The sequence below is a fragment of the Silene latifolia genome, chromosome 7 (assembly GCF_048544455.1).
Source record: "Silene latifolia isolate original U9 population chromosome 7, ASM4854445v1, whole genome shotgun sequence".
Lineage (NCBI taxonomy): Eukaryota > Viridiplantae > Streptophyta > Magnoliopsida > Caryophyllales > Caryophyllaceae > Silene > Silene latifolia.
The window spans coordinates 30,328,518-30,344,606 of NC_133532.1; positions in this window are offsets into that span (position 1 = coordinate 30,328,518).

Sequence of the window (16,089 nt, forward strand, 5' to 3'; positions counted from 1 at the left end):
AATCCGAATTTTTCTTGATGAAATATACCGATATTTCTAACAAGTGGTATCAGAGCATAGGCCACGAAATTATTTTATATGATTTTCATAAATGGATTAAAAGAGAAAAATAAAAAAAAAAAAAAAAAAAAAAATTCGGCCGTAGCAATTTTTTTTTTGCCGAGAGTTTTTTTTTTCTTTTGTTTTTTTTATGCCTTGTTTCATTTTGATTTATTGATATTGTTGTTTTAATATATATGTTAAGATGACAATATGATAAATTTGTAGATGTTTTGATTTAATAAGAATTAAATTGAAATGTAAATGGAAATTGTTTTGCTTTATGATGTTCATTTGTTTTTGCTATATAGTTTTGGCATACATGGTGTTAAATTGTAGTTTAAGAATCTTGATTCATTAATTTAATAATGTTCAAATCAATTGTGATGAATCAAATATTCAGATAATCGATTTAATCATAATTTAGATATTCATTTTAAGAGGTTCAATTGAATCATCTAGTTTGGATCTATGTTTAAATTAAATGTTGATGATTATGCCAATCTTGTTATAGTAGTAACATTAAACAAATTTGTTCGCATATAAGGGGTTATTTTCGAGAAAAAAAAAACTGTTTTTCGTTTTTTTAGGGCAGAATGCCGAGAGCTTTAAAAAAAATTTTTAGTTTTTTTTTTTATTGTGTTTTGGACAAAAATTATTATACATTATATCTATAATGTTGTTTGTTGTGAAAAAGTTCACAAATTTTAGATACCCAATTATTTTAAAGTGGTTTAAAATAATGTTAGATTAATTCATATTACAAGTTAATGTGTATTAAGATTGGAATTATTGTGAGTAATTGAGGAATTTTCACATAATTTTGATCATTTTAAAATAGGTGGTTTGGATAAATTACTCTACATAATTAAGGAATTATGTCTTGAATGATTAATTTATTGTTGATGCATTTTATTTAGTTGTATGAATTGTTGAATGGTTTATTTACGTATTTTTGCAATCGGTTGTAATTTGGTATTACCTAGTGTGGCCTTAGTTGATTATGTTTTCGTAAAGATGGAAACATAATCTTGATGTAATTTTGAGATCTCGAATCTCCTTTGGTTTTCTTTAGTATTATGTTTTTGAAATTAGAATGTAAATAGGTTTATTTTGTAATTTATTAATTGTAATTTTGAGAAAACTAAAGATGGAGATTGGATTGCTCACTCCCGCTACATGGACCAAGATGGAACATCAAGATAAGCTTCTCGGGTGCTTGGAAGGATTCCAAAGTTGTATTTATGTTCATTTTGGTAGATAGGCCACACTAGGACTTTGCTTTTGTTTTACGTTTTTCCATTCTTGTTGCTTTTTTTCGCATGATAATTAGTGCATCATTTTCGGCCTAAACCCAAACCACCTACTTATATGCATGAAAATTGACTCATATAGTTTGGATGTTAGTTATCATGGACATAAAGATGTCACACTATTTTAAGCCATCATCTTAGTTTATTCATTCTCGCATGCTAGATATTAGTTCACTTAAAATGTATTAAAATAAAGTTGATGGGATCTTCCTCTAAAACTAAAATTGAGACTAGTCTTTATAGGCCAAACAACTATGAATCCCTTCTTCGTCGGTAGGCATATAGGACCTTACTCTCCATATGACCCCTTTGATGTGACCATAATTAGCGCACATTTAGTCCCCTAATTGAGCCTATTTTGCATACTATTATAGCATTCTATGGCCATTTTATCCGTCAAAACCTTCCTATTTGCTTTTCTATCGCATTTCATATGTTTTGTAGAAAAGGAGATAATAAGGCGAAAATTCCCGTCTTTCGTGCATACTTGGAAGCTTATTGATGATATTAGATGGATTAGTATGAAGAGGAGGCAAGAATGATGACCAATGATGTAGGAATAAAGAGTATAAAGAAGGGTCATAAGGTTTAAAGCAAGGAGGAAAAACAAGGAAGCCATTCATGAAGAAAATTGCTCGGAACGCAAACCAAGGGTTGCTCCTTTGGCTCTGAAAATATGCTAGATGGAACGGCGTCGAAAAAATAAGCGATCTAGGCTTTTGAATCACTCCAATAGGAGTCCGGATGAGAAAATAACGTCCGTTTTACAATCCGAGGTCAAACAAAGAAGCTGTTCGGGAATCCGCGCGTCCCGAGAAGAAGACGCTCGTCTTCCCCAATCCGCCCGGATTGTCCCCAATCCGCCCGTCTTCTGGCTGGGAAAAACAAGAAAATTCACTGGAGGAGAATCCGCCCGTCTTGCATTAAATCCGCTCGGATTCCCTTGCTACAATCCGAGCGTCTTCTCCCAAATCCGCTCGGATTGCCCCACCTGAATCCGCTCGGATTCCCTTACCAGAATCCGGCCGTCCCGACTCCCATCCGCACGGATTGTAGCATAGCACGTTTTCATTCTTCTAGCAACGATAAGAGAAGCCCTTCTCTCGGACAATCCCGGAGTCTCCTTGCTCAACTAAAAAAGTGTAATTACTAGTTTAGCCCTTAGTTAACCCTAATGCATCCACCTAATTTCTACTATAAATACCCCATTTGTAATAATCAAATTATCAAGTTTTTTAGAGTAGAAAATCCTTCTTTAGATTAGATTAGGAGTAGATTAGAATAGATTACTCTTTAATCTTTCCACAAATTACACATTAATCTCTCCTTAATTATTGTTCAAGTTTATTATTCAAGTTTATTATTGGGTAATTGAAGATATTGGGTTATTATTGGGAGATTGACAACCTTCCATCAATCAATCAAGTTTCTTCTATTATTCTTGCTTTATTGTTTGGATCATCTTAAGTTGGTATAATTCCTTTACTCTTTAATCTTTATTGTTCATTTCTTCATTCTATTATCATGTTTATACTTGTTGTGATGATTGACACCATTAATGACATGTTTCCCATGATAATGAGTGAGTAGTTTCTTTAGCTAGGATTAGTGGGTAATTAGGGGAAACCAACATGGGATTGATTCATGTTTAATCTAATATGTTCACATGATTAAATTGCTTGCTTGTTGTGATGTCAACTTTATGCACATGTTATGTTTGATGAAATGCTAAGCCTATGAATCCTTGCATTTTTACCATCTCTTATCTACTCAACTTGACTTGTAAGATATAAACCAACTCGAGTCTTGTTAAACCATGCATAGAAGTTGAATAGGAGGAAAGTAAGTCGACTTGTAGGTGTTGTACAATCTAATCGATTCGGCTCCGGGACCCAACTCTTCCTATGAACCGTAAGACATAACCCAACTCGGTTCCTCCACAACACTAATTGCTTGCATATAATTGTAAACATGTTTGTATGATCAACACCATGAATCCCCTATGACCCCATGATATCCTAGCACTTTTAATCATTTGTTTACATCCTTCCTTTTATTGCTTGTTTTACCTTATTGTTTGCATTAGTCTAGACACAACTACAAACCCCATCGATTGTGACACTAGCATAAATTGAGATAGATAGACTTAGAACCCAAAGCACACCGTCCCATGGATCGACCTCGACTTACCACTAACTAGTTGTATGTTGAGTTTTATAAATGTGTTTGATTGGATGAGTGACGACATCGTTCCACGTCAAAATGGCGCCGTTGCCGGGGACGGTGCTATGTGATTAAGTTCTTACTTGTTTGTCTATTTTGATTGTGCTTTCACCTTGAGGAACTTGTTCCTCAAGGATTGTTCTTACCATCTTTGTGTAGTTTCTATGTTTGTAGTTGTTTCTTTATCTTGGCTATAATGATGACTCAAGACTTGTCATATGGAGTATGTGGTGGATTCTTTGAGTATGACTATGGGTATGGGGAGTTTGAGGAGCAAGTCAACACAAACCTACCTTACAACTCATATAATGAAAATCTTAACTACTACCCCAATTTTTCCCACCAAAATCACCACATCCAACATCCACAACAACCACCCACCCAATACCCATTTCACAATGAACTTCAATTGCCACAATACAACCACTTTCACACTTACCCACAACAAGAAGATGAACCCATTCAAAATGTGATTCTCCAAATGATGGGAGATCAACAAAACTTCTTCAAACAAATGCTAGAAGAGAGCCAAAAACAAGATAATGTTCTTAAGGGCATTGTTATCCAAAGAGAGGAGTTGGAGATTCAAATTGCCCAATTAAAAGAATCCCAACCAAACACTCCCCACCAATCCTTGAGCATTGAACATGAATGTGAATTTGAGGCAATGACCTTTGATGAAGAAGATGTGAAGTGGGAAGAGCCAATCTTCTTGAGCTCTTGTGAGTATGAAAGTGTGGTATTTGATGATGAAGACATGAGGTTGAGTAAGCCAAATACTCTTAGCCTTTGTGAGTATGAGGGTGTGTCATTTGAAGTAGATGTTGAGGTGTTGGAGAATGAGTTGGTGAAGAAGAGTGAAGCTCCTATTTATGATTCATATGGAGAAAGCGATGATGATGCATCTATGGAAGAAGATGATGAGGGAAATATGGACTCAAATGATGAAGAGAGTTATGGGATTAGCTTTCTTGAGGAACCCATTCTTGAGAAGTTTGAAGATTGCTTCGATGAAGAGGAGGAATGCCTTCATGAGAACCTTTTCACACCCACTATGGAGCCCATGATAGTTGGAGATGACATTATGGACCTTCTCACGAAAGTCAAATCGTCATACAAGAATTACTTAGTGGGGAAGCTCAAAGAAAAGGTTAACAAGGAGTCTATATGTGGAAATTTGGCATCCACTATCCCAACTCCTAAGACATCCCATCATCAATGCCATGAAAGTTCACCTTCTATCCTTGGAGAATTGACTAGTCCAAGCATTCGCATCATCAACTTTGAAAGAAATAGGAGCAACCGGAAAAACCCCCATGACAAGAATCTCAAGTTTGCTAGTTTTAAGAGCCGGGAAGGCCATCATCACAAAGTAAAAGAGAAGGGGAAGGAGTTCAAAAGGAGGTCCCTCATGGATTGGCCCTACTTCATTTTGAAATGGTTCAAGACTTATTCATGCTTACTTGAGGACCATTCACAAACCTTTGATCAACTATTGAGAGCATTGAGCTCCATGGATAATGGAATTCGAACGAGTTTGGTGGAGTCCTCCCTCAAACCACCATTTGTAAGATATCCTTTCCTTTAACTTTGCATTGCATTTCCACTTGCATTTAGTTATATACATATACATTTAGCTTGCATTTGTATATTATATTTCATATTGCATTTGCATTAGTTAGTTCATATAGTATAGTTGCATTGTATATACCTCACATGATTCATGTAGATAGTTGCATATAGACTAGAATTCTTGCATAGTCACTAATGACCAATCCTATTCTTTTCTACACTAGAGATAGTGTTTAAATCGGTTTGGGAAGGTTTGATCATAAGTGACCATAATCTACTAGAAATCATGCATCACATAGTATAGTTTAGATTGCATTCATTTGTTATATATATCATATAGAATTGCATTTAGTTAGAGCATGCATTCATTCATATCATATCATTGCATTTGTACTTTATTTCAAAAAAATCAAAATTCCAAAAACATGTATTTCCTTTTTATTCCTACTCCTACATGTACATTGAGGACAATGTCTAAAATAAAGTGGGGGATGGGAATTTATATTCCAAAAATGCATAAAAAATTGAAATTTTTTTGAAAAATCACAAAAATATGTCTTTTAAATTCATAATTTCAAAAACCATAAAAATTTGAAAAATTGAAAAATCCAAAAACATGTTCATTTCCTTTGTAGTGTAGTCTTGTTTATATTATTGTATATATTGTGTTTGTTCATCCTTGTTCACATTGATTGACTACGCCACATCCGAGACATGAGGATATTGAAGACCGCATGGTATGATCTTTCCAATCTCCTTTTTCCTCTTTATGTTAATGACTATGTGGCTTTATTTTGATTGATGCGGTATAACAATGTGAATCTAGGACTTGCATTTAGTTTATATGTCATATTAGTTGGTAGAATCATTTGCATTAGGATGTTTATATGTTAGTTGCATCATGGCATGTAGTTGCATGTTAGAAAAATTTTGTGAAACCGTCTACTTGGGAAGCTTGACAAGTGTATATAGGCCCTAGTAGATGCTTTTTCTTCTTAAGACTTTGCTTGTTAGAATACTTGTAAAACACCCTAGGATGTGTCATGCTAGTATCCTTTGACCCATGGTTTAAGGCCGAGTCAAGAGTACCTTGTGGTGTGATAACTCCTTGGCTACCGTTTATTCCAAGGTGACCCTTGAAACCATGCATACTTCCATCATTCATCCATGTTCTACCACATTTTTGTCATCAAAGGGAATGGGCACAAAAAGAAATCAATTTGAGTTCAAAGAAATGAAAAATGAAAGAAAGTTTGCAAAATTGCATCAAATGAAAAGAGGAGCAAAAATAGACTCCTAAAAGCTCCAAATACAAGGCACCCTCGTTACTAATTGGGGTGACTTTGAAAATGTTCAAAAGAAAATGCAAAAAGTTGTCAAGTGTTGAAATTGCCAAGAATCAAAAAGAAATGGCAAAGAAAGTGTTCTCGAATGTTATATGCCACAAGAAATTGGGGGGAAAAAGAACAAAAACAAAAGCAAACTCCCAAATGAAACTCAAATTCTATCGATCCCTTTATCCATCATATCCATTTTTGTGCATGGTAGAGAGGGGACGACCCTTCTTCTTGTCTAGGCAAGAGGGGGAATTCCGCGATCCTCCAGTGTTTCTAACACCATAGGGAGCCTACTCTTGACAAAAGCATTTAACGATTGAGGACAAAGGTACCCTAGCTTGACACCTTTTGGAGGTGATTTATTGGTATCCTTCTAGGCTTAGTAGTTTGAAGAAATTGTATCTATGAAGGAGTGTGTACCCTTGAATTGCTTCCCTTGTAGATAATTTCCGCCACTTAGATGAGGAAAGTGGCTATTTCTTTTTGTAGATGCATCCATTATGTGATTTTGTGTGCTTTAATGTTTGGATGTGTCGCCATTTTGGCAAGACCCACCTTGCCTTGCAAGAAGGCATCCTACCTCATGGTTGTCTTGTTGTGAGTTGAAGGGGCGGAGTGAGACCCGCTAATTGTCTCATATCGGTTATGTTATTAGGTTAGTTTAAATAAAGGTCTAGTTTTTGTCACCTCTTTACTCGGGACGAGTAAAGGTTCGGTTTGGGGATATTTGATGTGACCATAATTAGCGCACATTTAGTCCCCTAATTGAGCCTATTTCGCATACTATTATAGCATTCTATGGCCATTTTATCCGTCAAAACCTTCCTATTTGCTTTTCTATCGCATTTCATATGTTTTGTAGAAAAGGAGATAATAAGGCGGAAATTCCCGTCTTTCGTGCATACTTGGAAGCTTATTGATGATATTAGATGGACTAGTATGAAGAGGAGGCAAGAATGATGACCAATGATGTAGGAATAAAGAGTATAAAGAAGGGTCATAAGGTTTAAAGCAAGGAGGAAAAACAAGGAAGCCATTCATGAAGAAAATTGCTCGGAACGCAAACCAAGGGTTGCTCCTTTGGCTCTGAAAATATGCTAGATGGAACGGCGTCGAAAAAATAAGCGATCTAGGCTTTTGAATCACTCCAATAAGAGTCCGGATGAGAAAATAACGTCCGTTTTACAATCCGAGGTCAAACAAAGAAGCTGTTCGGGAATCCGCGCGTCCCGAGAAGAAGACGCTCGTCTTCCCCAATCCGCCCGGATTGTCCCCAATCCGCCCGTCTTCTGGCTGGGAAAAACAAGAAAATTCACTGGAGGAGAATCCGCCCGTCTTGAATTAAATCCGCTCGGATTCCCTTGCTACAATCCGAGCGTCTTCTCCCAAATCCGCTCGGATTGCCCCACCTGAATCCGCTCGGATTCCCTTACCAGAATCCGGCCGTCCCGACTCCCATCCGCACGGATTGTAGCACAGCACGTTTTCATTCTTCTAGCAACGATAAGAGAAGCCCTTCTCTCGGACAATCCCGGAGTCTCCTTGCTCAACTAAAAAAGTGTAATTACTAGTTTAGCCCTTAGTTAACCCTAATGCATCCACCTAATTTCTACTATAAATACCCCATTTGTAATAATCAAATTATCAAGTTTTTTAGAGTAGAAAATCCTTCTTTAGATTAGATTAGGAGTAGATTAGAATAGATTACTCTTTAATCTTTCCACAAATTACACATTAATCTCTCCTTAATTATTGTTCAAGTTTATTATTCAAGTTTATTATTGGGTAATTGAAGATTATTGGGTTATTATTGGGAGATTGACAACCTTCCATCAATCAATCAAGTTTCTTCTATTATTCTTGCTTTATTGTTTGGATCATCTTAAGTTGGTATAATTCCTTTACTCTTTAATCTTTATTGTTCATTTCTTCATTCTATTATCATGTTTATACTTGTTGTGATGATTGACACCATTAATGACATGTTTCCCATGATAATGAGTGAGTAGTTTCTTTAGCTAGGATTAGTGGGTAATTAGGGGAAACCAACATGGGATTGATTCATGTTTAATCTAATATGTTCACATGATTAAATTGCTTGCTTGTTGTGATGTCAACTTTATGCACATGTTATGTTTGATGAAATGCTAAGCCTATGAATCCTTGCATTTTTACCATCTCTTATCTACTCAACTTGACTTGTAAGATATAAACCAACTCGAGTCTTGTTAAACCATGCATAGAAGTTGAATAGGAGGAAAGTAAGTCGACTTGTAGGTGTTGTACAATCTAATCGATTCGGCTCCGGGACCCAACTCTTCCTATGAACCGTAAGACATAACCCAACTCGGTTCCTCCACAACACTAATTGCTTGCATATAATTGTAATCATGTTTGTATGATCAACACCATGAATCCCCTATGACCCCATGATATCCTAGCACTTTTAATCATTTGTTTACATCCTTCCTTTTATTGCTTGTTTTACCTTATTGTTTGCATTAGTCTAGACACAACTACAAACCCCATCGATTGTGACACTAGCATAAATTGAGATAGATAGACTTAGAACCCAAAGCACACCGTCCCATGGATCGACCTCGACTTACCACTAACTAGTTGTATGTTGAGTTTTATAAATGTGTTTGATTGGATGAGTGACGACATCGTTCCTCGTCACCCTTCTACGTTGGGTAAGTAGTTTGTGTTGACTTATTTTACCTCAACATTATAATCATAAGAGTTTCTCGAGATTATGATGGACTATAGATAGAATTTACAGAAATTTATCAACCAAGACTTCTAAAAGTAGAATTAGCCAAGAGGTTGGCTTATCAATTTACAGATAATTGAGTCTTGGGATCATTTATATAATTCTTGAGGGAGGTCAATTGTATAAATGCTTGAGTCTTCGCATTATAACAGTTTTGCATTAGACTTAAATCATAACGATGAGTATGCTTATTATGTTTTTCTTCTTCTTTTCGCAGTGTAGAATTCGTTTTATATTGATAATACTGCTTACAACAAATGGCTGGAAATTATGATATCCCTATGCCAAGTGCCACACTTGCACGTGAGTCCTGGCTCAAAACTTTCATGGACCACATGAATCAGTCCACACGACTGAAGAATGACGGGTCCAACTTTGCGGACTGGGAGGCATAATTACGGAATACTGCCATTGCTGACGGTAAGCTCAAGTACTTGACTGAGCCAATACCGCCAAACCCAGGCCCCAATGCAAGAGCTAACAAGTCACTTGCTTATAGTGACTTCTTCATGGAAACGGGTGCGATAAAGAACGTACTTATTTTTGCAATCGAAACCGATTTGCAAAGACGCTTCATTGCCCAAGGTGCAAACAAGATTTTCACCATGCTCACTAATGAGTTCTCAAAAGCACCAAGAATCGTTACTTATGAGCATACCTGTCGCTTGTTTGAGGCGAAACTCCAGAAGGGCCAACCGGTTAGCCCACATATTCTTGACATGATTGAGAATGTCGAGAAACTGGAGGCACTTGATTGCAAAATCAGTGAGAGCATAGTCATTGACCGTATGCTTCATTCACTTCATGATGGTTTTGCCCTATTCAGTGCAAATTACTACATGAATGACATGAAGAAAAGTCCTCATGAGCTACACTCACTTCTCGTATAGACCGAGAAGGATATGAAATTGAGTGGGAGCATGAAGCAAGATGTTCTCATGATTTCCAACAAGAATAAGGGTAAGGGCAAAGCTCACGGCGACCTAACTGTAGGAAAGCCAAAGTTTAAGAAGTCAGGAAACGGTAAGAGTGGCCTGGTGAGACTAGTGGCTCACAAGGCAAGGAAAAGAGCAAGGGCGGTAACGTTGAGTGCCACCATTGTCACAAGACTGGGCATTGGAGGAGGAACTGTCCCGTGTACCGTTAGGACATAAAAGCAGGCCGCGTCACTCTTGTTGGTATGTCATCTTATATTCATATGATTGAGATTAACCATGTATTAATTTAAGCATGAATCATTCCCCATGTTGGTTTCCCCTAATTACCCATTAACCCTAGCTAGGTCACTACTCACTCATTATCATGTTGATCATCCTAGCAAGGTTGTCAATCATACCAATAAAATGAAACATGATGAATAAATAAAAGTAATTAACAATAATTAAAAAGGGATTAAGAGAATTATACCTACTAATGATTCCAATAATAAAGCAAAGAATAAAAGAAGTACTTGATGCTTGATTGAGAGGTTGTCAATCTCCCAATAATAACCCAAATAATCTTCAATTACCCAAAATAAAGGATGAACAAAAGAGAGATTAAGGAAATAAAACTTGTATTAAAACTTGATTAATTGTTGATTACAAAACAAAAGAGAGATTTGATTGATATTAACTACTCTAAGAATTGATAAGAAGAACATGCTCTTCTAATTAGACTAATGGGGTATTTATAGTGGAAATTAGGTGGATACATTAGGGTTAACTAAGGGCTAAACTAGTAATTACACTTTTTAGATTTGAGCAGGGAAACGCCGATATTTTTCGAAGGAAGGGCATCTTTCTTTGAAGCTTGAAGAAACGGATTTGTGCTGGACTGGAATCCGTGCGTCGTAGGCACGGGACGGCCGGATTCAACGGTCTCTGCCCGGGCGTCTTTGGGAGAAGACGCACGTCTTCTAGTAGCTGCTGCCCGGGCGTCTTCGAAGGAAGACGCACAGATTGTGGTGCTGGGGACGGGCGGATTCAGGACAATCCGCACGGATTGCTCCTCAGTCTTGTTTCTTCTTCTTTTCATCCCTTTTCTTCATAAAATCCTTGGGGATTTCCTTGGGGATGCAAGGATCTTTCCTCAACATTGCTCATCTACTATAATATGTACAAAAGCCTTCTAATCTTGTCTCTCCTTGATGCTTGGTCATTGAATTCAATCAATTTAGTCTCATTTTGCCATGAAAATGCAAGGTTTGCACTCCTTTCCTACCAAGGACACAAAACCTCAAAGAATATGCAAAACAAAGAACTAAAGACAATAAATGACCCAAATATGCACTAAAAAGCATGGGAACAAGGCTAATTCGGGGACTAAAAATGCGCTAATTATGGTCACGTCAAATATCCCCAAACCGAACCTTTGCTCGTCCCGAGTAAAGAGGTGACAAAGACTAGGACCATTATTTAAACTAACCTAATAACATAGCCGATATGAGACAATTAGCGGGTCTCACTCAGCCCCTTCAACTCACAACAAGACAAGAGGTAGGATGCCTTCTTGCAAGGCAAGGTGGGTCTTGCCAAAATGGCGACACATCCAAACATTAAGCACACAAAATCAAATAATGGATGCATCTACAAAAGGAATAGCCACTTCCTCATCAAGTGGCGGAGGCAACTAAAAGAGAACAAATTTAAGAGCATATAATCCTCCACAAATACTAGTTCAACAAATTACTAAGGCTAAGAGGATGACACTAAATCACCTCCAAATGGTGTTAAACTAGACTACTTTCATCCTCAATTTCCAAATGCTTTCGTCAAGAGCGATCGGATGGTGTGGAATGATGATCCCCATGATGCTAGTAGCATATGACATGACAAGTCTCCAGTTCTCTACAAATGTAAAGGTCATGGATCGTCCCAAGCTAAACAAAGTGGCTTGACAAAAAGGCTTTTTGGGAATGAAATGCTCAAATCGTTATAAACAAGGGTGGATATGACTAGTATTCAAAAATTGACCTCATTCAACTTTCACATTTCAAAAATTAGAGATGGGGTTTGTCCCTTCCGTGCTAATGTCCTTTGCTTTCGCCAATCGCTTATTAGGCAACCGGTTAACCTCTAGACAATAGCTTTTCGGGGTGATAGTCACTCTGTCTCTGGGCGGTTGAATTCACAACCGTGTGGGGGCCCAATTCAATGGATCCCTCTCCAAAGCACATCGAAGTGGTATGCCTCCATCAAAACAACTAAAATTCTCAATATTTCAACATTTCATAACATTCGAGGTTTCCTTAGCAATAAATTACTTCCACATAACAAAATATTCGAAATGAGCACTTCAAACTTATTGAAAGAAAGTATTTTTTGGTTGCCTTACCACAAGGTCAATCAAGGTCACCTAGACAAGTTAACCAAGTCCACATCGCATCACGGGGTTGGAATAGGTGACTCACATGCAAACCCTTGACTAGGCTTTGGGTCGTGGGTCAAAAGACACTAGTATGACACAATCTAGGGTGTTTTACAACCATTCTAGTAGGCAAAGTCTTAAGTTGAAAAATTATTTGTAATGGCTTAGTTGCTCTTGTCAAAGTTCTCAATTAGGCACTTTTTCAAAATATTTCATCTAAATGCAACTATATGCCATGATGCAACTATTATATACATCCTAATGCAAGTGATTCTACCAACTAATATGACATATAAACTAAATGCAAGTCCTAAGTTCACATTGTTGTACCGCATCAATCAAAATAAAGCCACATAGTCATTAACATAAAGAGGAAAAAGGAGATTGGAAAGATCATACCATGCGGTCTTCATGATCCTCATGTCTCGGATGTGGCGTAGTCAATGAATGTGAACAAGGATAGAACAAACACAATATATACAACAATATATACATGACTACACTAAAAAGGAAATGAACATGTTTTTGGTTTTTCAAATTTTCAAATTTTTATGGTTTTTCGAAATTTTTCAATTTTTTTGGATTTTTGAATAAAAGGTAAGTTAGAATTCCCCATCCCCACACTAATATGGGCATTGTCCTCAATGGCCAAAATGATGGGAAATTATGCAAACATGATGCATGAATTCTATACTAAATGCAAGCTACACTAATCTACACTACATGATGCATGGTTTTTGTTTATGACGGAGAGGATAATTTAGATTACCTCCCGTTGTGTATGCATGTACTTCCCCAAACCGAGTTAGACATTATTGCTAATGTCCTAAGGTTGGGTGTAGTTCATGCACACACGATGCAATGCATGAAACTAAATTGTCATTTTGGATTTTGAAAGGTGGGAACAATAAAATGAGAAGACCTCAATGGGGCCGAGGTGTTAGTCCTCTATGGTGCTAGGACTACTCCAACAATGATCAAGATAAATAAATAAAACAAAGAGAGAAATAGACAAACCTCAAGAGGGTAGGAGCCTCCAAAGCTTGTTAATCTTCATCAATGTTATCATCAACCTCTTCATTACCGACAACCTCATTATCACCCGGAACGACCGTAGATGCACTCGGAAAGAAGACTTCCCTATCCGCCCAACTAGGCAAGGGACATGAAGGGTCAAGTATTCCTTGCCTAGCTAAGTGAAGGAGGGGTGGATATTGGGCCAAGTAAGCATTTTTCCGATCCTCGAAGGCTTGCTTGTGCATCTCTTGCATGAGAAGAGTCAAATAATCATTTCTTGCTTCAACACCTTCGGGCTTGAACTCTTGGTACTCGAAAGGATAGGGTGGTCTGACAATGGAAGAGGAGGGCATTTCAATTTCACCCTTTTGTTGTCGGATAATGTATTCGGCCTCTTTTGATAGGAGAAGGAGATAGTTGGTCCGATGGACACTCAATCGACAAATCTTTGAAGGCAAAGTGAAAGATCTAGCCTCACTAGTGAGCCATCCATACTTGGTGTCAAGAGGGTTATGGGTAACCCACTTTGACTTGGTTATCATGGTATTAATATCAATGAGATGACCACCCTCTTTCGCCTCATACTTGCTATCCTTGTTGATGTTTGGATCAAAGTATTTAGCTAGAAGAGTGACTAGGCCTCCATTCACAATAAAGGTAGTGCCTTTCTTCCCACAATCAACATTTAGCCATCTATCCACCAAAAGCCTTAGAGAGTTGAAAGGCTTGGTGAATTCCCTTCCAATGTTCAAAGCCGACTCAAGAAGAACAAAATCGAGTTTGGTGAAATGGTTGGTGTCTTTTCTTGCAATGATGGTGTTCCCTATGACCTTGTGCCACACTCTAATGCCCGGATGTGGTGGACTAATAGAGCGCGATTAGCATGAAAGTCCTCAAATTTCCTTCCGGAAATCGCCTCCCAAAGAGGGTCGGGGTCATACTTGCCAACATTCTTAAAATAACTCGGTGAATCACTAAGACCCAAAGCTTTACCCATTTCCTCAAAGGAGATGCGCCTACTAACATTAGCTAGGCGAAACTCGATGGTCTCCATAGTCTCAACCTTGTTAATTTTCAAAGAACTCAAAAATTCTAAAGTAAGGGAGGGGTATGTCAATTCTTTTGATTCAAGCAATTTCTCCAACCCCATGGCTCTAAAGAAGGCTCTAGTTTGCTCAAGGACACCCAACTTATCTAAGGCATCTTCACAAATAAACTTGGTGGATAGAAATGATTTTCTAGCAAACTTGGCAAAAGTGTCCCTATGGGATTTGGAAATGAAAATTACCTCCGGATAATTCGAAAGTTGAGCAATTTCCGGAGTAGAGGATGTTGTTGCTTCCATGGGAGGTTGTTCTTGTTGCATTTCCAAGTTTGGGCTAGCTACTACCATAGCCAACGCTTTCTTTGCTTGAAGACTATTTTGTCTTGATGAGAGTGCCTTTGCCTTTGGTGCCTTTGCCTTTGTTGCTTTTGTTGCTCCCTTCGTCCTTGCCATTGATGAATAAACCAAGAAAAGAGTGAAAATCTTCAATTTTTAGTGCACCCAAATCAATTTAAAGATGAAAGGCTTTGCCTTTATGAATTCAAAAATCGACTCAAAGGTTGAAGATTTTGTGCTTGGTTTTGATTTTTGTTGAAAGAGGAGTGATTGATTTGTTGTTAAAAGGATGTTTTGATTTGATTTTGGTGAATGTTGTTGAGGAATCTTGTTTTTGTAATGGAGAGGATGAGGGTTTTGGAGTTATGGGGTTTATGAGTAGTGTTTTGAATGAAGAAATGAAGAAATGAATGTGGGAGGGGGTTTATAATAAACCCGAAAAATTTGAAATACAGGGGGAAGACGGGCGACTTTCCTTCGGGACGCCCGGATTCTGCCTGTTCTGGGTTTCAAAATTCTCGCCTAAAGACGGGCGGATTTGAACAAAGACGGGCGGATTTGAAAATGCGGGACGGGCGTCTTTCAGAGAAGACGGGCGGATTCCTTTCCAGGGATTTTTCTTGTTTTCCTCAGCCAAAAACACGGGCGTCTTTCCTTTCAGGACGGGCGTCTTTTTGAAGACGGGCGGATTCTACTGCAGGACGCCCGGATTCGTTGACAGTCAGAAATTTCAAAATTTTAGCTCATGATGGACGGGCGTTTTCTCCCCAATATGCCCGGATTGCCTGAAGACGGGCGGATTCTCCTGAAACCGCTCGGGTTCGAATCCTTTTACCCGGATTCAGTTCCATCTGTGTACTTTGCATATCCCTTGTCATTTTTCATTCTTCTTCATATCTCGTGTTCTTAATTGTGGGGGCACTACTAAGGCATGGATTGCCTAGGCAATTGTCATCCCCACACTAAGCTAAAGCACTGCACATCAATTGAAATTATTAGTCCCTCCCTCACTTCTCTCAAACATGATAATTATCTTGATCAAAGTATAAAAATCCAAAAATAACAAAAATGCAACATAAGAATTGA